We start from the raw sequence: 27,545 nt of genomic DNA, 5'->3' as shown, positions 1-27,545 counted from the left end.
CTGCTTTGGATTCTGTGTCTCCATTTCTCTCTGCTCCTTCCCTGCTCATGTTCCGTCTCTCTCTCTCTCTCTCTCTCTCTCTCTCTCTCAAAAATAAACATTAAAAGACTAAAAAAAAAAACAAAACAAAACAACTGAATCCAACCACTTCCTCCCTGGCTATGGACCAAAATTTTGTGTTTTAGAGAGTAATTCATAGGTCAGTGGTGAGAAGCATCCTTAGGTGATGTAGCCTCCCTTTTGTGCCTTACTACTTGAAATAGATCCTGCAATTAATTTTACTAGGTACATTGTTCATATTGAGGGTACCCTGCCCCCCACTGTTTGCCTCTATGCAAAATAAGTTGTATGTGCCGTCAGTTGTGACATGCAAGTTGGAGGTGCTGTAGTAGCGGTTAACATTTACATAAGCATAGAAATAATGGCCAGAAGGGGAAAGTTCCAACATCATAACAGGGGTTCCAGATTTTCCAGATTTTTCATTGAGCGTATATTACCTTTTCAGTGAAGTAAATCAATGTTTGTATAAAAGAAATAAGAATGAGATTATACGACAAAGTACATCTTCCTAGCATAGGATACCCAAAGGCGATCCCCAGCCACCTTTACTGTCCTCTCCCAAGCTAGACCCTTTCCTTTAAACTCTTCAGGAGTCTTGACCTGTCACCAACATTGTCAAGGCCCTCTGCTCTTAACCATTGTGCACATGGACACCATTGTGTCACTGTGCCTTTACCAGGGTGGGAGGGAAGTAAGATGGGAGGTTAGCTTTTAACTTTGTTAAAAGGTTCATGTGTGGAGAAGGACGCAGGAGAATGAGGTAGGGCCAGAGTGAATGGCTAAAGGAAAATACATTTTTCCTGGGGAAACCAGGCAATGAGGAATACCCCACAACAAAGGGCTTTGTCTGAGCTGGCTCCTGTCTCCGGGGCCTGCCCCAGCTGTTGGGCACACAGAAGATTGTGGTGACCTTGAGCGTAGATGGTCCCAAACACTGCACTGCGTGTCTGTGTGCAGCTGTGAAGGCCTCAGGAAGCCCACTGAGAGAGTGGGCCTGTTCCCAGGCTGCAGGCAGGGAGCCAGGGGCCTCCCCTTCACCGGGGAACATTGAGGAGCTTCTGTGTACGCTCTGTGTGTGTCTTAGCTTTCTTTGGAATTGTGGCAGAGTCTGGCCCTGCCTGGTCTTTTTTGTGCCTTGGATCCTAAGTTAATAACCAAAGGAGCAGTGCCCCTGTCGACACACTTGATATGGAAGTTGCTGTCAAATGGCCATTTTATCCTCGGTGCCACTGACATCACACCACGTACAGTTCTGAGGTTCTCACTTTAGTTTGACTGAATACAGCAATGATCGTTGGAGCAGAAAGAAGGCATTCAGATGTGAATAGATGTGTCGAGTAGCATGCAGATGTTTTTTGGCAGGTCGATGAATATTTTAAATCTTTTGCAAGTAGTAAGAAGGTTTGAATTGGAAATAGAGAAGATTCTGTGGCAAGAGAAAAGTAGATTTCATTTCTCTCTCAATCTTCCTTTTCTTGAAATAATCAAACAAAACCCAGAACCATGATTTAAGTCTTGGATTTGTCATATCCCTCAAGTCTCCTTCTTCACACAGGAGTTGTGGTTATGACTCTAACATATTGAGCGTCAGTTTCTCAGGCACATTTTTTAAGTGGAAAGGAAACACTGGCTAATATTAAAAATAATAGCAGAATCTCCAGATTGGATCTTTGTCACTTATTTATAGCTAAAGACACAGGATGAAATTGAAAGAAAGGTCAGCTTCTGGTTATCTATGTGGCATGTGCGGTATGTGGGCACACCCTGCATTTCTGTCCTCCAGCCCTCCCCCCAACACACACCCCTACCCTACGTGCAGCTTGAGTCAGCTCTATTGGTCAGTTCTTCATCAGTCACTCTGTCACCGGCTCTCTTCACCCTTCACCCCTCCATCAGCAGAGCTGAAACCCCTGTTGGGCTGAGCGCTGCTCTGGAGCAGGGAAGACCAGGACGCAGGAACTGTGTAAGGTGCTGTAAGAACACAGAGGAAAGGAAATCTAGTTCTGCACGGAAGTGGGACCAGAGGAAAACAGGAGTGAAAAGGTGATTTCGTCCTGGGCCCTGACAGCTAATTAGGAGAAAACTATACTTACCCAGCAGAGTTGGTGAGATCAGAATGACGGTGCTTAGTCCTGTGCCAGGAAGATGCTGGGGGCTGTATCTATTTTCCTCCCCCTTCCTGGGATAGAGGCGTGTAGAAAATACACTGGTAAGTGCAGGAGTATGCCTCTCACAGGCTGACTTCTTAGCTGGCCTCTGCCTCAGTTTCCCACCTTTCTCCCACCAGCCTACCTCCACACTCGTAAGTCCCTCTCTGCCCTGTAGGACTGCTAAGCCTCTTGCCATTCTCTGAACATGTGGCTGACACCCCCTTTGGTTCTGTTTATTCTTGTGCCTGCATTGTCCGGTTGTAAGGTCCCTGTGATGAGTACCAGGGGGGACGTCCCCTGGGCATTTGGAAATGGGAGAGCAGGGAGTTGGGGGGCTACAGGAATGGCTGCATCAAGAGAACTCAAAGTCAAAGCCTTCTCAGTTTTAGTTTTAGACTTTCCTCTAAAAACGAAGGTCTCTGTATTCTCCCAAAGATAGAGGATTTGATCTGATCTAAATAGTTGGGAGTAGTTCATTTTTGGCCAAGGTCTCATGCTTTGGCTTTCATTCCTGCAGGCGGTCACACATTTGCAACATTCATGGATCAGCCTTTTCCGCTTGGGAATCTGGGTCACTTCAGTCATGTTTCTCAAACAAAACATTAGCACTGCTTCAGCAGGAAGAATAAAAGCATGGAAAATGCCCTAATGGCCACAAACCCATGATTGAATACAAAGTCAACTATTGAAAATGTCTATATAACTATATATGTGTATCGGTCTATACGCAGACACACACACACAGAGGAGGAGGGCGGTCTCTTTTGCCTTAAGCTTTGAAAATTTAAAACTTGAATATTCCAAAAATTTATATTTAGAATAAAGATAAAATAGAATAATCGGTCAATTTTTAAAGAATGATTTTTTTGGGGCGCCTGGGTGGCGCAGTCGGTTAAGCGTCCGACTTCAGCCAGGTCACGATCTCGCGGTCCGTGAGTTCGAGCCCCGCGTCAGGCTCTGGGCTGATGGCTCGGAGCCTGGAGCCTGTTTCCGATTCTGTGTCTCCCTCTCACTCTGCCCCTCCCCCGTTCGTGCTCTGTCTCTCTCTGTCCCAAAAATAAATAAACGTTGAAAAAAAAAAAAGAATGATTTTTTTATGTAAGACATTTAAATAAAAGGTACTTCTGTTTCACTTAAACATTTGATGACAAAATTTATTCTCAGCTTTGCACAAGCACACCCTTTAAGACAGACATAACTGGTTTTCAAATCAAATGCCACTCTTCATCCTAGCAAGGTTGTCCTGTGAATTTTACTTTTTGGCAATTTTATTTCACCAAACCATATCCTCTTTGAAACAATGGAGCTGATGCCTAAAAATATCTCAGGCTGTGCTTGCTGGGAGGCTTTGAAGTTAAAGCCGTGACATCCTTCTGGTTTATGGCTGCAGGATGATGCATATATGTATTGTCTTTGTTAATTAACTCCATCTGTTTTGTAAGCCTGAAAAAGAAATTGGATGAAGCTGCATATATGTATGGATGGATAACATTCCTTTTGCAGTAGTTAGCTAGCAGCTCCAAACAGGTTTTCAGTTTTCCTTTTGCTACCTACCAGTTGCTAAAGTGTCATGGAGCTCAGGCTCACTTTTTTTTTTTTAATTTTTTTACGTTTATTTGTTTATTTAGAGACAGAAAGCATGAGTGGGGTAGGGGCAGGAGAGAGGGGGAGAGAATTCCAAACAGGCTCTGTGCTGTCTGTGCAGAGCCCAACATGGGGCTTGAACGCCAATCATGAGATCATGACCTGAGCCGAGAGTCGGACGTTTAACTGAGCTGCCCAGGCGCCCCACTAAGGCTCATTCTGGAAGAGCTTGCCGTTGAACGGGGTATCTCATGTGGTTGCACTCGTGCTGTGTGCATGAGAGAGGTTAAGTTTCGTTACTACTTTGGGAAAGGGTAGTGATTCTGCAGGTGTTTCTTTTTCTGTGGTGGATGAAGGAATCTTCCACCTTGCAAACAGAAAAATTCCGTTCTGTAAATCAGAATGACAGCCTTCCTAAACTTCTTTAGGGAAGCGTTCAAGAATGGAAGTCAGACTTCCACTGTATATCTGTTCCCTTTGGTGAAAAGTTCTCCCGATTCTGAATTACTCTTTGCTGGTGATAGGGAGGCTAGTTAACATTTTTAGACAATGGGGATTCCCATTTTTTACAGCTCAGCAGTGTCTGCATCCCTAGTGGGTTAGCCAGGAGAAAGGCACATATTGACTCGTGGCATCTCCTTGCTTAGGACAGGACAGCGTGTCAGAAGCAAGGAAGAGATGGGGTGATGTGGGTTGCTAAGGTACGGGCTGTAGTGGCATGCTCATTAGCACATTCTCTCCCCGCAACCTCGTGCTGGTTCTCCTGCATGTCTGCAGTCAGTTCATGATTTGAATACCCATCTGCAGAAGACAATATATGAGTTTCTCATGCTCTTCCCCATGGTCATTTTTTCTTTCCTTCATTCTGAGTCATCTTTGATTAAACAAAACAAAGATGTTACTGTTAATTATGCATTCTTTGCAAAAATTCTTTTGTGTGTGTTGGGGGGAGGGGTGGTTTTGATGGGGATAGTAATTTATGATGGCAGTCTTTTAAACCATGGACCAGGATGCTAAGAATCATAATGACAAAAAGTGTGAGTCTCTACTGAGAGAGGAAAAATTGTTGCTGCCTTTTTATTCACATTCCTCAAACCTTTTACTTTCTGCCCTAACATATTGTTGTCAACGTAATTCCATTCAACCATTTTGATTCTTTATCATCATACTAAAACTGAAGCTTTGTTCCAACAGCTAAAATTGCAAATAATAAGCGAGGAACCGTAATATTGGCAGGTTACAGGCAGAGTGCATGAACAAACTGGAAAGGTGCCATCCCGCTCCTGGCACTTTCAAGATTAATGTGAAGTGGGCAGGGGTGCCACAGAATCAGCACTCTACTTTGCCAGGGGTTGGCACAAGGTTCTAAGGTATTCCTGGGGCCTAAGTTCCGTGGACAAGTCGGTGCAGGCTGCTGGGTTGGCACATCTCCCAGAGAGGGGAACTCCAGCTGATGGGAAAGAGGGGCCATCCTAAGAAGGCTGTTTTGACAGTGAGGCCCACCCACAGTCAGACAGGAAGTGGGGCACATGTGGGTTGGGGGCTAAGGGAAGATTTAAGCCAAGAGGTGAGCTGAACAAGATCTTGGAAGACTCTTTTTTTTAATGTTTCCCAACTATGGATGACCTATAGGCACTGGAAAGAAGGTGTGTGTGTGCGTGTGTGCGTGCGTGTGTGTGTGTGTGTGTGTGTGTGTGTGTGTGTGTGTGTGTGTGTGTGTAAGACCTCCATCTGTATCTTTCCTGGCTTCAGAAAGTTAAAATCTCATGTTGGCTTCCTTTGATGGTACAGGGCCAGGTCTTTGCAGTTGCAGGCAGGTGTTTGTGGCAACTGTGACATAGCAACAATTGTGTGAACGAGAGAAAAGTTGTGGGCAAATCGATTGTCTGCAGCAAATGGAAATTCTATGGTGGTACTTTGTGAGAGGTTTATAGGAAAAGAGCGCTCCGTTCTCTTTTGATGTCTATTTTTTTTTCTTCTACAGTTTTTTGAAGAAGCAGGATGCTGATCTAGACGTGGAAAAAGTAAGTTGACAAGTTTTGCACTGAGAGCACATGCCTTGTGCGTTAGAAAGCGTGTCCCATTGGGACCCTAGACTTGGTGACTCTGAACTGGCGATTGTGACTCTTGAGTCTGTAGGTTTCTAAGAGAGGTTGAGTTGGAGATGGAGCGAGCTGGTATGTGAAATAGAAAGTCTTGCCTCACTTAGGTGAACCTACTATTTTCTCCCTTCTCTTGGTTGTAACACTCAGTTTTGATAATTACGGGAACATGTGTTTTAGCTAGAAGATGTACCTCCTTACCCTAGAAATAGGCTGGAACAGGTGTCCTGTGGCTGATGAGCCTTCAGGGGCTGCTGAGGGGTGGTGGCACTCTGTCTTCAGCCTGGTTTAGAAAGGTCCCCTTCAGTCCATCCGGTTTTGGTTTTTCTCCCCTCTGAGATGACTGCTACTTTCCTCTGCCCTAGTTGTACCTTCGAATTACAGTCACTGTGTCACAGGTCATTCTTTCATTCACTTACCATTTTTTTGATGCCCACTGGGTGTTAGACACCATGCTGGAATCTGTTGAGACAAAAATGAATTCGACAGACAAGTACACAGGCAATTATTGTACAGTGTGATACAACTGTGTGGAAGGGGCTCTGGCTCTGGGAGTGCAGAGTGAGGCCAGGCCATCCAGAAAAGCTCCCTGATGAAGGGCATGTGTGAAGGAGCCACGCACTCTGTTTCTGTAAACACTGGTCGAGGCTTCTCTGCTTGTACTTCTCTCGTCTCCCAGAGGCCTTGGGTTTCCAAGAAAGGCTGGACCTTAACAGGCCTCACTAGCTACCCGTGGGATCCTTTGCTGCCCTAATCTCCCCTACCCAGTCACATTGCCTTGGGTGTAACTTTTCAGCAGGTCTGTGTTACATTCTTCCATCCCCTGGCCATTCAGGGGCTCTACTTCATCATCTAAGAATGACTTGGGGTTCTCGTTTTAAATTTGTGTGTAAGACAGGTTCTTCTCCCTGAACTAGAGCCATTCTGTATTCAGTCAGTGTACCTTTAAGTTGAGGAAGTATACTGACTGAAACCTTATTCTAGAACAATTATGAGCAACCCCTGACCTCTGACCCGCGTAGCCCCCTACTTTCTACAGAATGGCCTGTGATCAGTGGTGGCCTTTTCAGCTCATACAAACCAACGTGACTCAGGGAAATTGAAAGGCTCTACTCAGGGCTAGATTGGAGGGGAGCCTTCTTGAAATCCTGGTGTGCTTGCGTTTTGGCTGTGGAAGCCAGGGGCTGGCAAAGGCACTCCATAAGTGGGGTGGGGGGTCAGCACTGCGGCCCTCCTGGGCCACAGAGCCTTTGGGTACCAGGAGCCACCTCAGGGTGGTGTAGTGCAGACTAGCTATAATAGCCAGAACCCTGGGGGATAGTTTAAGAGCTGCCTGGAGCTGTTCCAGGTTTTAGGGCTTGCCCTGCCTTGTGCCACTCAAGCGGAGGTGAATCCCGGAGGGCCAGAGAATGGAGGAGGTGGGTCTGTTAATTCTGTTCTCAGTACATCCCAATGCCAGGCAGACAAGAGGGCTCAATAAATGGGGTGGGAAGTCCCGAGTGGTATGAATTAGGTTCTCGCTTTGGCTCTGCTGTTCACTTGGTCTAAGACCTTAGGCAAATCTTCTCTCCTACGTGAGCCTCATTTTTCTCATTAGTAACATGGTCCCTTTTCCAGGATCAAGTAAAATTCATTTTTTAACTTAAAAACACAAACCACACATACTTGTTTTCTGACTTGGGCTTTGTACCAAAAAGGATAAAGGGCTGTTAGCCACGAGTCTGAAGGATGCTTAATAAGGCCCACCGGGGGTTGGGAGCTCCTTGAAGGCACAGCCTTGTCTGTTGAATGTACCCTCAAGCACAACACTGGCAGCAGTGAGCATCTGATGAAGGAGTGAGCAGTGTGATGGACCCTGCCGTGTGAGTTGGGTGTTTGTAAGTACTGCTGGAATTCCGAATGAGAGAAGCTAAAAGTGAGGTGGGAAATGCTTCTTGGACTGCGTGAATTTGAGCTGCATGCAGAGGACTCTGCCTTTTGTACCCTCTGGGTCATGTAGCTAATGACCTGGAAAACACTTAACCACCCTAGGGGAGTTCACTATTTTAAAAGTTCTAATTCAAAAGTTCCAATTCCAGAATTTTTTCTAATGCTGATAGAAGGCTGCTGAGCACAGATGTATAAACTGTTCTTTTTGCTTGTGTTTATGTATCTGCCAAGAAGAATCTAGAATAGAGTGTACCTCCATTGTATAATTAAGTGATATCTGCTGGCCAACCCAAGAAAGAAAAATTACAGAAGTCATGGTGTGTTTTTTTTCTAAATGTATTTTTGAGTTTTCTCTTTCAGTTGAACATTTTTGTGAAGATAGAACTATGAATGGAAAATATGCTTTATCTTGATGTGTCAAAGCTCAAAGCTAAATCAACATGAAGTCTGTAATTATTATCATCTATGGTTTATTGAGCATTTACTATTGAGTTTATTGAGTGCTTTCTATGCATCACACTCGACCATTACAACACTCTTGTGAGGCAGCCATATCCCTTACCATGAGTTGCTTGAGGCACCATGGTAATAGTAAGGGTCCTAATCATATCTGTTTCCAGAGCTTCTTTTTCTCATACCCTACCTTACCTTGGAAGTGATACTATTTGAGACAATATATTTGTGTGACTCCTTTTTAAGAAGTCTTGTGAGTAACAAAAAAGCAGTGTTACCTTCTAGAGGAGTCTTCCATGACACTCTCTCCCATTCTAGATGGGGTTGCCCTGCTACCATGCACTTCTTCATAGCTATTGCTGTATAGTTATTTGTGCAATAACTGTCTGGTATCTGTGTTCCTATTGAATTGTAAGGTCTGTCAGGTCTGAATCCTTCCATGTGCCAAACCTAATGCCTGGTTTCTAGAATGCCCTCTTAAAAGGTTGACTACAGGCATGAATGAATGACACATAACCAAATTAGGGGGTAATAAGAGTCCTTGAAAGCCACTTTGGTAACTGGCAGAGTAAAAAAATCTGTGTATTCCAGAAATCGCGTTTCTCTTCTCCATCTCTAGGTTTTATCTTGGAAACCATGCTTGTTAATAGCATTATATGGAGATAAGACTTCCTTGGCTTTCTCTTCAAAAATACAAAGTCTCAAGCAGACAAGTGAATACAAAGTCTCAAGCAGACAAGCACCCATGATGCATAGCCCCAGGGCCTATGGGATGCCCAGTTCTTAAGAGTGAAGTCTCCGTGCAAGCAAAGACAGTCAAAAGATAAAAGAGGGAGGAGCATTAAGAGCACAAGGGAACCAGTAATACTGTTTTTGTTTTTGCAGAGAATCTTCTTGAATTATTAAGGGATGCACTTCCAAGTTTCGTTTACATAAAGCACTGATTTAAATATATACAGTTTATCTTCTAAAAGTAAAACCCATACTCAACTGAATTTTAAAGAATGTGTAATCAGGTTATGTCAGAAGGACAAAAATGTACTTTTTAAAAAGAAAAACTGATTAAATTGGCTTATCTTTTTTGGTAATTTAAATCATGATTTAAATGGCTTTGATTAAAATAACATCCACTTTGCTCCTAATGACTTTCAAAGGGCTAAGGAGAGAGGTTTGATTTCCACATTTCCTGCATGGCCTTTGTTCTGCACAATTGAAGGTGTTTTGGCACTTGCCTTGAGAGAGACCGTCCTTTCTGTAGTTTCAGTGAGACCAAGAATTCCTGTATTGCTATTCCACTGTTTGCAGGGTTTATTTAGATAACTGCCTTCAGGCCACAAATATGGCCACAAATACTGCTGTCTGTTTGATAGAGTGGCCTCCCCAAGTAAAAATTGTCATGCAAAAGAAAAGAAAGTAGAATGCTTTAGAACATGTCCTTCTCCCCAGTGAATTCCTTGAAATGTGTTTATCTGTAAATGTAGAATGTACATAGAAGTTGCTCCATTTTTCAATATTTCTTTTGTTTTAATAAGTCCCAAGAGAAGTCATAACAATATCCTAGGTTCTTATTGTGGAGCTAATAGTTTTTGTAAAAAAAAAAAAACCCAAAGTGATTCTAAACAATTGAGGGTTCAAAATTTGAGACTGCATCTGGAACCAAGCTTTAAAGCCATGTGTATGCAATTCCTACATAGCTGGTTGAGAAGAGTGGAAAGATTAATTAATACAAGATTCTTCTTTAGTAAGAGGAATAGGACTTCCAGGAGCCAACAGGTCAGCTGTGCTTGCGTGGGGAGTCCCAAGGCTTGAGAATGCTGGTCGCTGGGAAGGCATGAGGATGTGTCTTCAGGGAGAACGTATGCGTATGGGGGAGGCGTCAGAGTGTAGCGTCTCACTGTGCACGGTTTCGATAAGGAGGCAGAAAGAGTAAAGAGGAAGAGGGAAGAACAGCCATCAGGAGAACTTCCTGCCCTCTGTAGAAGCCATTGCTTCCTGAATGGAGTGGGAGGGCTCCTTAAGTGGGTGTGGGGACTGGAGAGGGCAGCCCAGGTGTACAGATGGGACCCTCCCCCTCTTTGGCCTTCTCTGATCCACACTCTTAGGGTTGCCAGCCCCAGGGCCTATGGGATGCCCAGTTGGCTCCCATAGCCACACCTTGCCCCAGCCTCCATACAGATTGACCCATTCTCTTGGAGGAGATTGGGCATGGGGAAAGACCAGCCTCTCTATGCCCAAGGAAAGGCTGGGGGTGACCAGGGATCAGGAAAAGGGAATGGCTTGGGTGCGAGGGAGGGGGTTGTTTGGGAGGGAGGAACTTGCACAGAGTTCTCTTTTAGGTTGAAGAGCAAACAGTTTTAGTCGTGCACCAAAAGCAGTTGTTATGCATCACCCATGATAACTGACCAACTTTCTTTTATATAAATCTCTGGCTTGTAAAACTGCCGCTGTAGAAGAAACAACACGCCCTCTGCCAATTTGAATTTCCAAGATCACAAAAGATCCTTCTTGCTAGACATTGTGAACTCAGGCAGGCAGTGATGACCATTGGGAGAGCTACAGATAAAAAAAAAATTTATGTTGTGATTCAAGGAAAGAGTTCAGACATTAGGGTTGAATTGTCTAGCCTTGGATGCAGAACACATAATTCCTTTGTCCCTTGAACATGAATAAACACCTGGGGGCTCACCAGTGTCCTAGGCCACATGTTCTCTTCCTCAGTTGCCCTGTTTTACATGTGAGGGAAATGCAGCTCAACAGAAATGACCTGATTTGCCCAAAGACTCACAATGAGAAGTGACAGGATCCACAAGTGGCACTCAGACCTGGAGCACCCTTCTGTTTCCACTCCACAGTGGATGTTCTCTTGTACTGAAGCCCAAAAGAGCAGAAGACAAATGAATCATCACCAGCCTCGTGTAATTTAACTGGTAATTTCATACGCATCTTTCATTTTCTCTTCTCTAAATTTAAAGGACTTTCACCCTTATGTGTGGTTTTAAAAATAGGAACGATGTTTTGATCAAAAAGAAATTAGAAACTTAAAGGGGAACCGCCTCTTTAAACCTGACCTGGTCCCACCAGGTGGTGCCTGTGGGGTGACAGCCTGAGAGTGACTTACGGGATGGCAGCATCCCGAGGGAGGCCTGCAGGACACTCACTCTGTGGCCTGTCCCTAGGCTGGGGTTCATTTTCTTGTCCTCATCTTAGTAGCATTCATCATCTGCAAGGGGGGAGCCAGACACTGCTGGGAGAAAAGCAGCCCGCATTACAATGGAGAAGCAAGACCGGCCCCCCCTCCCCCCAACTCTGTAGGCTTTCTCCTGTAGCCGAGAGGGGCTGCATAATCTCTTGCCCTGCAGCCAGGCCTGCTGGGTAGAGGCTGGAATCATTTGGTTGTCTGCCTTTTGCATAGACATACTGTCTGCTGCAGTCTCCTGTGGAGGAGACATTATTAGTAAAATATGTGTAAAGAATGGCTTAGAAGATACCTTTGTCACTGCCCCTAAACACTTTTAAAAGCAGAGCTGCACCTGTTTTGAGATAGTATGGAATAGGCCATCAAAAATACATAAAAATTCAAGCTTTGCCCTTAAAGAAGGTTATTACTGCCCACACTGGGCTACAACAAAAGTTCAAGCAGAAAACCTTAGTATTAGTTTGCTGTGGCTGCCGTAGCAGGTGACCCCAAACTTGATGGCTTAAAACCACAGACTTATTCTGTCATGATTTTTGGAGTCAGAGTCCACTATTGGGGTATCAGGGGTGCATCCTCTCCAGACGCTTTGGAGGAACCCCACTGCTTGCCTCTTTCAGCTCCTGGTGTCTACAGGCATTCCCTTGACTTGGGGCCACATCACTCCAGTCTCTGCCTCCGCCTTCAAATTGTCTTCTTCTGTGTGTGTCTGTGTCACATCTCCCATGCATCCCACTTGTAAGGATGCCTGTGATGGCTTTTAGAACTCACTGGATAATCCAGGATAAACTGCTCCTCCCAGGATCCTTAACTTTATCATACTCTATCATGCTGTGTGAGGGGACAGTCACAGATTGCAGGGATTGGGAAGTGAATGTTTTGGGAGGAGAAGTGGACATTTTTTTGCCTCTGTCTTCTCTTTGACAATTTCTACATTTTTCATTTCCTGAAACATAAAGCTTATTACCACTGGTTTCACACATTATTTCAGTGGGGTTGATTTTCCTAGAAGGGGCCCCTCAGGAGACCTAAGACCCCATCTGGTCTCCCAGGCCTCAGAACAGGCAAAGCCATGCCTATCTTCTTTCTCAGATTGGGGTTGATGTAAGGATGAAGAATCATGGGCTCTGAGAGCAGGGAGGAGCCTTCAAAATCATAGCCTTCCAGTCTTAGGGGGAGACTGAGGCCCAAGATACAGGGTCACTCAAGTCAGGAGCAGAGATGGGACCAGCACTTACTGCTTCAGTCCACCTCTTCCGCTGCTGACCCCAAGCTATCTCACCATATAAGCCCCTCAGCCATCCTTCATGTGGCAGCTCGAAGCACCTGAGAACTCCATCCCTGCAAATCCCCCTTTTCTCGGCCAGCAGCCCTGGTTCTTACAAGTACTCACATTACTTAATATCAGAAATCCCGTCGTTCTGGTTACACCCCCCTGGAGGTATCCCCTTTGTATCATTGTCTCTCTAAGAACATAGCTCTCAGACACGAACAGTACTTCTGAGGTAACTTGCCCAGCATAGGGTAAGGGCTGTACCCCTGACTGTTGGATCTTGTGAGATGCACGTGTTTTCTGCATCATTATGTGTTACCCTTAGGCGAATCAAGGTCACATCTCCACTCTGTTGCACTTCCGGCTTGCACTGAACGTGGATTCAACAAAAATCCTTAAGACTTTAAAATACGAATTGCTTCCAACCTCTACCTTTTGCCCCTACCAGATAGAAGAGCCGAGTTTCTATCAGTGGCGGTATGGGATCCGCTTGGGACCCTGAGTAGATTCCAGATAGGGATTCACAGAACAGATACATCCACAGGCTGGGGCATGCTCATGGAGATGTGACCAGCAGCAAACAGGGGGCACTTAGGACGTAGACAGTTGGGTGAGGCATAAAACTGGAGAAAGTCTTCCATCAGTGGCAGTCTAGGTGGACAGATGTCTGGCAGAGGAACTGGCCAGCTGAGCAGGCCAAGGGGTAGATAGGAGCACTGGTGTACAGGGATGAGACTCCAGCCAGGAGGCTGATGAAAAGAGTTGAGTCCAGAAAGACGAGTTAGAGTCCACTGCCAAAACAGGGGAGGGCCCAAGACAGGAGCTTGAGACCAGAGAGTAAAAGGAAGCCCCCGGTCTGAAGTCAAGAGTCACAGGACTGATGTGTATCTGAGGCCTGGAGCTTCACCCACTCAGAGCCTGGGGTCAGGGGCCCATGGCAGAACTTGTGAATAGGGCTGAGTCGTCCCAGCTAAGCAGATTAGAGGATGTAGGGCAGGCGATGACACCCTCCTATATATGCACAAATGATTTTTTACCATTAAAAGTAGGGCTTTATCTCTGTTAATTCTTTGCATTCTTTTTTTGGTTGTTGTTTTGGTCAGTTTTGGCAGTATTCCAGCCTGTTGAAATGTTTTCAAATCTCTGTTCATTCCTCTCATTAATTGTCCCCTCAGCCGTGAATTATTTGTGATCCCCTTAAGCACATCTCGATGAAAACGTTACCAGGGATAAACCTACAAAGCCCCACTATGCAAGGACCTCCCTCCAAGCCAGTGTTGCTCTTCTGTGATGTTAGCACCCCTGGGTGTAGTTGCTCAGTTACCTCTGAGGCCCTCAAACTGAACTGTCACTTGGCCCAGAGTTTCCCTTCTCACTCAGCTATGCTTTGAATGACTGACTGTCAGATGCTTTGCTGACATCCAGGTACTCTGTGTCTATAATCTACTCTGACAGTCCTGTGAAAATGCCCTGAGATAGGGCAGTGCCTCAGGAAGGGAGAGTTGGTAGGGTGCTTGGTTATTCACAGCTTTGAGGGCGGAGGTCCCCGCTTGTTCTCACTGATGTCAGCGGGTGTCAGTCCTGAGCCCTGCTTTCCATAACACGCTTGTGGGTGTTAACCCGTGGGTGATTCTTGAGGTGAGACCAGAAGCCCGAATTCAGATGTGGAACCCTAATGTTTGTTTCTAGGGTTAGCCTCTACTAAAGAGGCCTCCTTTGCCGATTATGTGGTCTGCAAAGAGCAGGCCCCACTGTCGGGTGCATAAGGCTGCTTCTTGGAAGATGTAGGGGTGTTCATTAAGTTGTGAAACATACCACGACTGAGTGTAGTCCGCGTGTAAAGTGAAGGAAGGGAAGTGGGATGCTCTGTGGATCGTTTGTGTTAACAGAAGAAGGGGGTGAGACAACAATTCATCTATTTGCATAGTCCTTCCACATAAGACTGCCAAGACCAAGTGAGGTGGTTTCAGGGTCAGTCACAAGGCAGCATGATGTAGTGGAAAGAGTGTGTGGGCCTCAGGGGCCTGAGTAAGTCCTGCTGTGCCACCGAAGAGCCGTGTGATGCTGGCTGCGTAGGAAGCAGATGGTCGAGGGAAGAGGTGCAACAGTGGTGAGTGTCTGAGGGGGGCCGCGGGGCGCAGGTAGGGTGACACAGGAGGGTCCCAGATGGGAGTGAGCAACGTCTTTTTGTCGTCCCCTCTTTCTTCCGGGCAGTACCGGCCAAGGATCGGGTCACTTCCAGGTGTGACATGGGGCAGAGACTTGGGCTAGAAGAATGGGCCAGGGAAGCCCCATTTCTTTCCACGACATTATTTTTTCTACTGCTCTTCATCAAGACTTAGTGCCACAGTAATTTAAAACAGATGGGACCTGTGTGTGTGTGTGTGTGTGTGTGTGTGTGTGTGTGTGTGTGTGTGTGTATGCGTGCATGCATGTTGGGGAGATGATTTTGTTGATCTTTGGAGGAATGTTCTGAAAAGTAGTCCTAAACGGGTGGTATGGGAAGCAGTAGTTTAAAAAACTTTGCCTATTATACAGTTATTAAATAAGGGAGAAAAACATTGTTTCCTTTACCAGAGAGGTGCATCAGGGTGATGCTTATTGCAAAAAAGTAAATTTGATCATTGGGAAAAGTTTGAACAGCCCTCAGGTATTGAACACGAAATAACTTGTGAAACCTACTCACAAAGTTTGGAAGTCCTCACGGTGATCCACAGTGAAGTTTTAGTGATGGGAGAGGCCTCACTGACAAAATGTCAGGAGTGCTGTTTTTCATGTATGACCCATGAATTGGAAGAACAAAAAGACTTTTGACAGTTACCATAATATTTATTGTATTTTCTCATATTTGGTATTAATAAATATTGGCTACTAGCCAATCATGTAACTTTAAAAAAATTTTTTTAAATGTTTGTTTATTTTTGAGAGAGAGAGACAGAGCACAAGCAGGGGAGGGGCAGAGAGGGAGAAGGAGACACAGAATCTGAAGCAGGTTCCAGGCTCCCAACTGTCAGCACAGAGCCTGACGTGGGGCTCGAACTCATGAACCATGAGATCATGACCTGCGCCAAAGTTGGACGCTTAACTGACTGAGCCACCCAGGTGCCCCGTAACTTCTTTCTTCTATTTTTACAGTGGCTTAGAGGAAAATATAGCTAGGCTTCCATGTTTTCTAGGTAGTAAATGAAACAACAAGACGTTATGTAATGTTTTTCGAAGGAAAAAGCTTCAGAAACAATTTCAGAGCCAACAGGGTAAGAGGTATCAAGACAGGAAAAAACACTTGTTTTTTTTTGTTGTTGTTGTTGTTTTGTTTTTTTGGTTTTTGTTTTTTCAGGTTTTTTTTTTTTAATAAGCTTTACTTTTTTGAGCAGTTCACAGTAAAATTGAAGGGAAAGCCCAGAGATTTCTCATATACGCCTGCCCCCACACATGCACAGTGTCCCCTACTGTCAACATCCCCACCAGAGTGGTACAGTTGTTATAGTTGATAAACCTACATAGACACATCATTATCACCCCAAGTCCATAGTTTACATTAGGGTTCACTCTTGGTGTTATATGCTCTATGGGCTTGGATAAATGTACAATCATGTGTAGTCACCATTAGACTGAGTATTTTCACTTCCTTAACAATCCTCTGTGCTCTGCCTGTCCATCCTTCCCTTGCCCCTAACTTCTGGCAACCAGTGATCTTTATTTACTGTGTCTGTGGTTGGGCTTTTACAGAATGTCATGTATTTGGAATCCTACGCTATGTAGCCTTTTCAGATTGATTTCTTTCACTTAGTTATATGCATTTAAATTCTCTCCATGTCTTTTCATGGCTTGGTAGCCCATGTTTTTTTTAACACTGAGTAATATTCTATTGTCTGGATATACCACAGTTTATTTATCCATTCACCTCCTGTAGAACATTTTGGCTGCTTCTAAATTTTGGCAATTATGAATAAAGACACTCTATAAACATCTGTGTAGAGGTTTTTGCACAGACGTAAGTTTTCAGCTCCTTTGGGTAAATACCATAGAGCATGATTAAAATCACTTGCTCTTTTGGGAGCGCGGGGAGGGTAGGTGATGGGCATTGAAGAGGGCATCTTTTGGGATGAGCACTGGGTGTTGTATGGAAACCAATTTGACAATAAATTTCATATATTTAAAAAAATATAAAAATGAAAAAATGAAAAAAAATAAAATAAAATCACTTGCTCTTTGAACATTAAAAAATTTTTTTAAAAAACCCTCTCTCTCTGCCCCTCCCCTGCTCATGCTCTTTCTGTCTCTCTCAAAAATATATAAACATTAAAAATTTTTTTAAATCACTTGCTCTTTGTTGGAATGTAGAAATTGTTTTATATTTTCTTTTGGGGGCAAAAGCCCAAATCACTGCATGCCATCGGCTTGTTTGTATGTAAATTTAGGCAGCCGGTATTTTACCTGATGCTTTAACCCATAAGTATCCATTGCTGTATCTCTATTCAAATTCGAATGGCGAATGACAAGAGTTTTGTGTTTTCTCTTATATCACTGTATCTCCTGGCTCCATGATTATTGAAAGCTCTCTTTGCCCAAATTGATGGACTTGGGCCAACTCTGATGCTTTTCTCCAAAAGGCCTTTTTTTTTTTGTTTCTCTTTTCCCACAATCAGATCTGAGTCAGGTTGTTACCTTTCACTTTGGAATCCCCTTTGCTGGCTTGGAAGTTCAGACCTGTGTTTCAGTTCCAATGTTTATTGCTGAATTCAGCATCCACTGTTGAGACATCCATGGAGCTCGGCCTCCTGACTGTATCATAGTGTCGTGCCCCTCATGGGCTGAGGGTAGGGTTTGCTTCACGGTATCCCAGCACCTCTTTGCATAAACCAACCTTTCCTGACTTTTCTTGTGATTTTTTTTTTCATATTCATTCCTCACCTAGCATGTTTTCTGTGATCAAATGAAAATTGTCCCATTAAAGTGAAAATGGAGACTTTTTTTTTATGTTACAGTACGGATGGTATGAAACATTTCTGAAGAAAATCAAGTCTCCTAAACTCAGATCTCTAGGACAGTGGTTAAAATTTAGGTATTTTTTCCACAAGTAGTCTACTTAAATAAGGGAGAAAAACCAGTGTTATAAACAAAAACAACTGTTTGCCAAATTCAATTGCTTTTGAAATAATTTATCAGTTTTGATTTTTGAGTAGGAAATAAGTAAAACTTGTAGCTTAAACATTACTTAAGTAGAATAAATTCAATAAGAATTCTTATTTTGTCTAAATTAAGGCCATGGTACCAAGATCAGGGGCTCCTGAGGAGGTCTTCTAACTGCAGTTAGAGCAGAAAAGTAATCTCAGAGCCCACCCTTAAAAGAGGTAAGAAGATGCAGAACTATTGTTAAGGTTGGGAGCCTGGGTGTCTGAGAGATGGGTGGAATTGAAATTATTTTGGAGGAAGGAAGAAAGGGTGGCTTGGGGAAGTCGGGCTGCTTAGCAGCAACGCAGTGGGGGAAACTTGATAAGCTTCCCAGGAACACAGACACCCTGTGGTTGGGTCAGGTGTAGGAGATCGAGACGAGCACTGCTAGAACTGCCTTGAACTCCTTGCTGTAACAGAGCAAAGAGCCATTGCACTCTGAGTGGTGTTTCAGGTCCCCCTGCAGTGCAATTGACACCACCTTCTGAGCGAGGCATTACCACAGAGTTTACCTGACCATCAATGGTGGGCCTGGATGAATGCTCCATGTGAGTCTGTATAGAGAATAAAGGACACCATGTTGGGTCTTCAGTGGTTGTCATGTTTGATTGGAGTTGGACAGAGAAAGCACTCAAGTCTAAGACAAAGGTCTGAGCTGAGGGCTCCACACAGGGTCAGAATGCCAGGAAGGAGGCGCTAAGGAAGGTGGGTCCAGGGCTCAGAGTAACATGGATGATGATGATGATGATGATGATGTCTACAAAGGAATATATATATATACAAAGAAGTGTGTGTGTGTGTGTGTCCATCCATTATATGCATACACAGAGAGTGGAGTGGAGGGAAAGAGAGAGTAAGAGAAATACAACACCTGGTACCCATCCCGCAGCATAAGAACTGGAATATCACCAGTATTTTGCAAATCCCTATGTGTTCCTCCCTGGCCATACTCCTCTCTGTGGTACCACTGTTCTGAATTTTGTGTTTGTCATTTCCTGCCTTTTCTGTGTAAGTATGTTTCCCTATGTAATCTATTACTAAGTTTTATTTGTCTTGGGCTGTGTGTGTATGTATATGTGTGTGTGTGGAATTCTTATACCAATTGCTTTTTTTTTTCAATTGTTTTTGGGGTTTTTTTTTAATGTATATTTATTTTGAGAGAGAGAGAGAAAGAGAGCGTAAGCACGAGAGGAAGAGGGGGAGAGAGAGAGAAAATCCCAAGCAGGCCCCACGCTCAGCATAGAGCCCACCAGGGGACTTAATCCCACAGCCGTGAGATCACAACCTGAGCTGATATCAAGAGTTGGATGCTTAACTGACTAAGCCACCCAGGCACCCCGATCGATTATCTTTTTAAAGATTCATCTCTGTTGGTGCATGAAGTGACATACATGAAGTTCACTTACCTCCACTGCTATCTGGTCTTGCATTGTATGAACATGCCACATTTTATGACAGTATTCAGTCACTGCTCAATGGACATTTGGGTCATTTCCAATTTTACACTATTTTAAACAGTGCTACTTTGAACATTCTTGTATGTGCATCCTGCTGCAAACAGTTTCTCTAGGATAAGTGCATAAGAGAAGAATTTTGGAGTCTTAAGAGTATGCGCACCTTCAACTTTACTGAAAAATACCAAATTGTTTTCCAAAGTGGTGATATTTGTACATTCCATTTGACATTCCCGTGAGTTAACAGATTAACTTCTAAGAGAAGGGGAAGTCTAAAGGAAAGATGCGATGCAGGATTAGCTAAACGTTGCAGAGGAAAGGGATATCATTAGGGGCTGATGAAGTACAACTTCCCATCTAAGTGTGGGGTAGAGAGAGCTAGGGATATGAAGAAGAAGAAGGTTTAGGTTTTAAATAACCACTGTGGGTACAGTGAAAGGCTGGAAGATTATCTTGCACGGACTGTAGTCAAGTTGTTACTAAGTGGCATATCCCATCTCAGTAGGAATGAATTACCCAGTTCTCTCCATTTGCACTCAGTTTTCCCTGATCAGCAGTAATCTTTAGTGCTATATCTGGGGAGCAGATAGATGCTTCCGGGCATTTAAGTGTGCTGTTTCTACGTCAAACTGGGTGGCACGGATCCTAATAAAGTTTTCAAAGCAGACGTCCACACAGAGGCACACAAATGTTTTGGATATTACTCTCCCCCAAACATAGGCGATTTTTATGACAGCCATACTTTATACTTTATAAATTCAGTAAATTTACACAGGGTTTGACATTGCTGTTTCTTTTACTTCAGAGGGTTATTTGATGAAAACTCAGAGCTGCTCTGCTGTTACTCACTTGACCTGAGAAAAATGGGTGTATGGCATTTTGAGTAGCAAATTAACTATGAAATATGACACAGCCCTGGGTGAGCATGTTGGTCTCATTTGTAAGTTCTGACCACTCTGACACATACAGGTGATCGGATTTGTTTTCAAAGAATTCATTCTTCCAAATCTAGATTTTAGTGAGGATAACTTCTTTTGTTGGCATTCCTAGGAAACTGAAAGTGGAGCATAAACCATTCACAGCACATGTTCTCTGGAGCTTCAGAAGTGTGGCTCTTTTTAACTTGTTATTTTTGGGTCACCCTTCATTAATAGCATTCATCAGATTTATTTGACTCTAGGGCTAAGAGCTCAGTGATGGTGGCATTTTCAAAATATTTTAATCACAGGTTTTTAAAAAAAATTTTTTTTAACGTTTATTCATTTTTGAGAGACAAGAGAGAAACAGAGCGTGAGTCGGGGAGGGGCAGAAAGAGAGGGAGGCACAGAATCCAAAGCTGGCTCCAGGCTCTGAGCTGCCGGCACAAGATCCCAACACGGGACTTGAGCTCACGAACCACAAGAACATGACCTGAGCCGAAGTCAGACGCTTAACCGACTGAGCCACCCAGACGCCCCTTTAATCACAGTTTTTATCATGTGTTGATTGGCATGGTCTATCCGAAATGTTCAGTGTTGACCATACATATTTAGGAAGGCAGCATGGTATACTCAAAATAACACCATGCTTTGCCCCCCAACCTGGAAAGAACCTCCATGTTCCACAGTTTGAGGTTTCATTATGTAAACTATGACATGTCTACCCATGGAATATAATATATTAATGAAAATGATTACAAAATTTGTCAAATGAGTTAGATGGCTACCTTGTTAAGTCGAAAAAAGCAGGATACCAAATTGTGGAATGTGATGATCATAGTTCTGCAAAGCACAATGCATGTGTGGGAAGTGCCTTCAAAAATTATACCAAAATGCTAACATTGTATTTGGGTTATGGGATCATGGGGATTTTTGTCTCAGTGTTTGTTAATATGTTTATATTACTTTTATAATAAAATTAATTAAAAGGATGGACTTAAGAGAGATCAATCGGAGGGCACCTGGGTGGCTCAGTCAGTTAAGTATCCGTCTCTTGGTTTCAGCTCAGGTCATGATCTCACAGTTCGTGAAGCTCCACATCAGGCTCTGTGCTGATAGCATGGAGCCTGCTTGGGAATCTCTTTCTTTCTCTCTGCCCCTCCCCTGCTTGCTTTCACTCTCTCTTCTCTCAAAATAAATAAATGTACTTAAAATAATTTAAAAAAAGAGAGAGATCAATCTGGATTCAAACTGCCACTCTGCCATTAACTGGTTGTCTGACCTTGGGCAATCTACTTAACTAGCTTCCTCAGGAACTAAAGAGGTTATATCTCCCCCCACCCCCTACAGTTTTTGCTAGCCAAATGAGGTAATATTCCCAAGCAGGCCCCGGCCCTGTCCCCAGTGCAAGTAGCTAGTGTGGTGGTTCCTACCCTCTCAGCTTCCCCTTCTCTGGTGAAATAAGCTTTGCCCAGTACACACCCAAGAGCCGTGAGTGATGCTCTTTTATTATCTCATTTCTATTTTGTCCAGTTGGGGCCTCATTCTGATGTCAGTAAACACTTTTGACCTCTTGGAACTTCTGTTTTAGCAGTGACAACTGATGGTTATTTTAGAGAAGTGATTGGTGAGTAAGAATGCGTGGCCTTACGTGACAGGAGGGGAAATTTGAAGAACTGGACTTCCTAAAAGTTCTAGAATTTCAGCTGTTCAAATATATATATTTGATTGACAGAAATAATGCTTGCTAATTTGAGGACATCCTTATTTTTTTCTTTTAATGTTTATTTGTTTTTGAGACAGAGACAGAGCATGAGCAGGGCAGGGGCAGAGAGAGAGGGAGATACAGAATCTGAAGGAGGCTCCAGGCTCTGAGCTGTCAGCACAGAGCCCGATGTGGGGCTCAAACTTGTCCCCTACGGGCTCATGACCTGAGCCGAAGTCAGACGCTCAGCTGACTGAGCCACCCAGGCGCTCCGAGGACATCCTTATTAATATCCCTTGGTTAGCAAAGAGGGCTTGCTCACAGGCTGGTGATTTTCCTGACTCTGCCGAGTTCTTCTAAGAGAAAAATACAAAAAATATATAAGAGAAGATTTAGCAGGATCCCCAGGGGCTATCTGTGAGCCCTAAGATGTTATGATGATATGAGATGATCATGTTCAGCAGTTGGTTTAAACAGGGTCAGAGATGCTGTATAAGATCCTAGTTTTTAACTTATTTCAGGGTAAGTTTATTCAGATAGGAAGAGGAAAGCTCATTTCTTTCTTTATTTTATTTCATTTTATTTTTAAGTAATCCTTACACCCAAAGTGAGGTGCGAACTTACAACCCCAAGATCAAGAGTCACATGCTCTACCAACTGAGGCAGACAGTTGCCCTGAAAACTCATTTCTTTTTCTTTTCTTTTTTTTTTTTTTTAACTCATTTCTTAATAGTAATAACTAGCTACAGATTGGCCAGGTACTGGAAAATGTCATCTTGCCCTGGTTTAGGGTACACTCTTAGCAAAGGTCCAAAAAAGGTGCTTGTATTCATGTGGGCCCAAGTCATGCCATCTACTTGGACCAGTACTCAGATTATCCGAGATCTTCTCTAGACTCTTCGACTTACAGTCTATAGACAGGAATACATTCCTGACCTACTCAAGGCTAGAATCCAAGACTGTGCCCTCCCAATTCATGTCCTATTTGGAATAGCAGACTCTATGTCTGCCTCCAGCTGGCATTGTACTAGTCGCTGGACATGCTGAGCCTGACTTTTGTTATAAGAGGAGAGGTTTAATCTGTAAGGACCCTTCTGGCTCAAAAGTCCAAAAATTCATTAATTCCTTTGGGTGTTTATTTTCTTTCTTCTTCGTCTTTTTTTTTTTTTTTTTTTTTAACGTGTCAGCATCTTGAGAGGTAAAAGTAATTGAACTATAGGAAATCAACTATAAATTCTTGTTCCTTCAAGTTTGAGGCTCTGAATCTAATCCCCTGTTTTCGTGGATGGCTTGGTGGAATCAAGATCTTTCTGGTAAGGCCACAGCTTCCCATGGTGCAGTCTTCATGGCTCTACAAAGGTCAAAAATGGCATGAAGCAAACTGGAATACAGTGGCAGGAGTTTCCTTGCCTGTGAAACAAGCCATTGTAGTCCTTTAAGAAGGAGAATAGAGATAGAACAAGAAATGAAAGGCACACAGACTGGATGGGAAGAAGTAAAGTTCTCTTTACTTACAGTGACATGACTGTTTACATAGACAAATCCTAAGGAATGTATAAAACCACTTCTAGAAAGAACAAATAAGTGAACTTAGTAAAGTTATAGGATACAAGGTCAATACACACAAATCAATTATTATTACTATTATTAATATTATTTTCAGAGAAAGCACGAGAGGGGCAGAGAGAGAGAAAGAATATCTTAAGCAGGCTCCATGCATAGTGTGGAGGCCAATGCAGGGCTCGATCCCACAGCCCTGAGATCATGACCTGAGCTGAAATCAAGAGTCTGACGTTCATCAACCAACCAAGCCACCCAGGCGCCCCAATCAATTGTATTTCTATATATTAGTAGCTAATAGGTGGAAAATGAAGCCAAAGAAACAATTCTGTGTATAATAGTAACAGAAAAACCTAAAACAACTTAGAGATAAATTTAACAAAACTGTCAGTTGGTGCTATCTCTGAGGGTACTTAAGGGTAATGGGTGCTAACAGTCCTTGAAGGTTCCCCAGGGAGTGGATTTTGTTTTTGTAGCTCTTATCATTTCTCAAGGGAAAAAGCTGTATCAACTTGGATAATTGTTGTCTGGCATCATCAAGATGTGGATTGTAATGTCAGTTTGTATTCAGTAAGCCATACAGCACTCTTAGGGCCATTTCATAATTTATCTGATAGCAAGCATATCTCCTTTGCACTTTGGGTGTAGAGTGGTCCTGAGTGATTAACGGGGCCGGATTAAATCTCAGGCATAAGATGTTCACTCAGAAAGTTGTGATTTTTCTTTTTTCTTTGTTCTTACTTCTCTCTAGGGTGTGATGAGGCATTTAATCCATCAGACAGCAGGAGGATCTATGTAATGAATTTTTACATGCCCTGGTCATTTTAATGTAATCGTCCTTGTTTTAAAAGGCTTCATTAAGTCTATTGTTAGGATTGTAAAACTACCTAAGAGAGACAAGAGGGCTTTTCCCATTTTCAGAATTGAACAGTTTTTTAATTGCACTGCTTTAAGTGAATAGTAATTAAATGGGTTGGGAGAATGTGCAATATTTATTTATAGTAACAGGCGTGTCATGTATTTATAGTCGTTATTGCACAGTGTACTTGATAACATCCTTTTGGGGGGAATGGGGTCATGACTGTTAAAAGTAGTTCTAATAACTTTTTTGGCAGGTCTTTGAATCTAGCTGTGAATATTAAAGATCCAGGTACTTTTGTATTAAAATACTATAGACACAGTAAGCCTTTTGCAAGGAATGCACTTGCAAAATTCTAAATGTACTTTTAACATTGCCAATTTAAAATATTTACGTTAAATACATTTGCCAGTGTTAATGGTCTTTAGAGTGTTATAATGTACCTTAATTTTGATAAGATGATAGGAGAGCGACTATTCCTTGGTTCTTTTTTTTTTATTATTATTTTGTTTATTTTTTAGTTTTTTGAGAGAGAGAGACAGAGCGTGAGCAGAGGAGGGGCAGAGAGAGAGGGAGACAACAGAATCCAAAGCAGGCTCCAGGCTCCGAGCCGTCAGCACAGAACCTGATGCGGGGATCAAACCCATGAACCCTGAGATCATGACCTGAGCCAAAGTCAGACGCTTAACCAAATGAGCCACTCAGGTGCCCCGTATTCCTTGGTTCTTAAGTTTTGTAATACATACAGTTTTAACACCTTATTCTTAATGTGCTCTGACATGGCAGATTTGTCAAGCAGGTAGGAGAGAAATTTTCCGTATAATATTGAGGATCTTAAGACCATTTAACCTACTGATTGGGGGCCTTTTAGAGCAGATTAAAGCTAGGGAAATCCTCCATCAAGAAAACTGTGCGCACACATACACACAAACAGAGATACAGTGTGATACTTCGGGAGGTCTGTGGACTTCCTGGGCACCTCTTCATGGACCCAAAGAGATGAATCCTTGATCTAAAGCAGATTGAATAAATAGCCCCTTCTGTTTTGCACATCCCCAATGTCTAGTCTCTCCCCTGCCCATGTCTGCAAATTCATTTTCACTGTTACCTTTTCTTCAAAGGGCATTTTTACTCAACATCTTCATTACCAGTTCAGTCTAAACGTGACAGAAGCAGAGCCCTTTTCCAGCTCACCTGGTAATTTCTTCAGTTATTACAGCTGGTCATCGGCTTCTCCCTCTGCCCTGTCTCCCCAAGAGCTGGAAGAAGCATGCTGTCTCACTCCGCACAGCTAATATAGTGATAAACTTTGGTCACACATGTTCTTCCCTCCGAGCCACCACTTTCATTCCTTCTGGCATGTATCAACACTGCCCTTGGGCAAGCCTCAAACACCTGTCCTTTAAACTGCCCCGGCCTCCTCTCCCCTGCACTCCCTCCATCCGCCACTCATTTGGGACTCCATCTTCCCTCACACAGGCACACTTTTACTTGCCCCCTTGGATATCTTTGGGGGTTCTCTGTCATGACACACAAGAAATCAAAACCCACCAGCTCCTTCACTATGGGGGCCTGCTCTCCTACTCCCACATCCCCCCCCCCCCCCAGAGACTGATGGGCCCCTTGCCTGTCCGTATCCAGCCACTTTTCTCCCACCTTCCCTCACCGCCAACGTTCTGCCCTTCCAAGAGGGTGCCTGGGACAGGTTATCATCTGCTGACCTGCAGTGGTTGGGCATCTCACATTTTCTGGTAATAGTCACTGAACCCGGCAGGAAGGTGGGTCCCCCGGTCTGCCCAGCCTTACTTCTGTGAAAGTCTTTACTTCTGTTCAGTTAGCAACTTTTCCCCACCATCTGCTTAGCTCAGTTGAGTCAGTACTGCACTAAAGATACTTTGGAAACACGTTTTTAAAAAAAAACATTGGAGCAAGGCACTAGGAGAATAATATGAAAGAAATAAATCCATGGCATCCCCCACATGTGCCATCTCATCTTCTCGTACTGGTCTGCAGGCCAGCAGCCCCATCTGGCTCACCAGGGAGCACAGACAGTGGCCTGCTCATCTTTGTATCCTAGCATGGAGCGAGGCGAGGGCAGGCTTAAGTGTCTGGTGAAGGAGGCGTGCAGGTGCCGTGGTGACGTCTCTGTCAGTATTTCATAGAATCATAGCTGGAAGTGCCCTCTGAGATGATCTCCCACCACCTCATTTGACAGCTGGGCAAGCTGAGAGTCAGGGAGGTTAAGTGACCTGTCCAAGGTCAGACAGCAATAAAATCAGCTTTTGAACCTATGTTTTCTGACTCCCAGACTCTTTATTTGCTATTCCACAAGTGCTCAATCCACTATTCTTCCTTTTTCCCTTCTCTTTCATCTCTATGCTCATAGTGCATGTTTGGTGCCTGTAGATATTATTCTTAGCTCTTCACGCTGCCATAAGTTGTCTGTTACACTTTAATAAGCATAAATACTTAGTAGTTATCTCAGGGGACACCTGGGTGCCTCAGTCGGTTAAGCATCTGACTACAGCTCAGGTCATGATCTCACAGTTGGTGGGTTCAAGCCCTGTGTCAGGCTGTGTGCTGACAGCTCAGAGCCTGGAGCTTGCTTCAGATTTTGTGTCCCCTGCTGTTGTGTGCGCGCGCTCTCGCTCTCTCTCTCTCTCAAAGATAAATAATAAACATTAAAATACATTTTTTTAAATAATAAATAATTGTCTTACATTTTGAATAGCACTTTGGTACTTTTCAAGTTCTTTCACTAGATTTCACCACAAAGCAGTAAGATAGGTTGAGCCAGTATTATTCTCATACATCAGAGGAGATAAAAGTAGTGACTTGTTTGAGACCAAGGCCATGTGGCTAATAAGTGACAGGGTTGAACATAGAGTCTGGTGCTCCTCAATCAGAGGATGATAGCAACTTAAAGCTGTGTTGAAAATCTGGCTTCAGGCTCTGGAATCCTGCCTTCCTTGATGTAAATATTAAAAAAAAAAAAAAAAAAAGTAGGATTTCCTATTTTTTAACAGTTTCCAGTTTAGTAGCTCATTTCCTAAAGTCTGTTCTGAAGCACACTGGTCCCATGAGATGCTCAGCAAAAACTGGGTTGCGAGGCCAGATAAGCTGGGCAAAGC

At 43.5% G+C, this 27,545-nt stretch overlaps 1 protein-coding gene and 1 long non-coding RNA gene across 7 annotated transcripts in view; one reads left to right on the top strand and one right to left on the bottom strand.

The window, feature by feature from the left end:
- FYN (FYN proto-oncogene, Src family tyrosine kinase) overlaps positions 1–27,545 on the top strand; it is a 214,445-nt gene that overhangs the window by 22,492 nt on the left and 164,408 nt on the right. For 3 of the 5 annotated variants that reach the window (XM_086707615.1, XM_086707614.1, XM_086707604.1), the window contains exon 2: positions 5,779–5,818. The exons of 1 other annotated variant lie outside the window; for it this stretch is intronic. The gene's annotated coding sequence lies outside the window, so the exon portion shown is untranslated. Of the gene's footprint in view, positions 1–5,778; positions 5,819–14,471; positions 14,855–27,545 lie in introns of those variants that run through there. One more of the 5 variants, XM_086707606.1, reaches the window with a different exon arrangement.
- LOC147581151 (uncharacterized) lies at positions 3,344–11,146 on the bottom strand. 2 transcript variants are annotated; one of them, XR_015251480.1, is made up of 3 exons: positions 11,064–11,146; positions 6,098–6,358; positions 3,344–3,653 (listed from the first exon to the last, which is right to left on the bottom strand). It is a non-coding gene; the product is annotated as an uncharacterized LOC147581151 (long non-coding RNA). The 2 variants fall into 2 exon arrangements; XR_015251479.1 differs by having other exon boundaries at positions 10,965–11,140.

The sequence above is a fragment of the Puma concolor genome, chromosome B2 (assembly GCF_028749965.1).
Source record: "Puma concolor isolate L17-30 chromosome B2, mPumCon1.1.hap2, whole genome shotgun sequence".
Taxonomy (NCBI): Eukaryota; Metazoa; Chordata; class Mammalia; order Carnivora; family Felidae; genus Puma; species Puma concolor.
The sequence above is the reverse complement of the archived record's forward strand: the minus strand, read 5'-3'. Positions and strand labels throughout refer to the sequence as shown.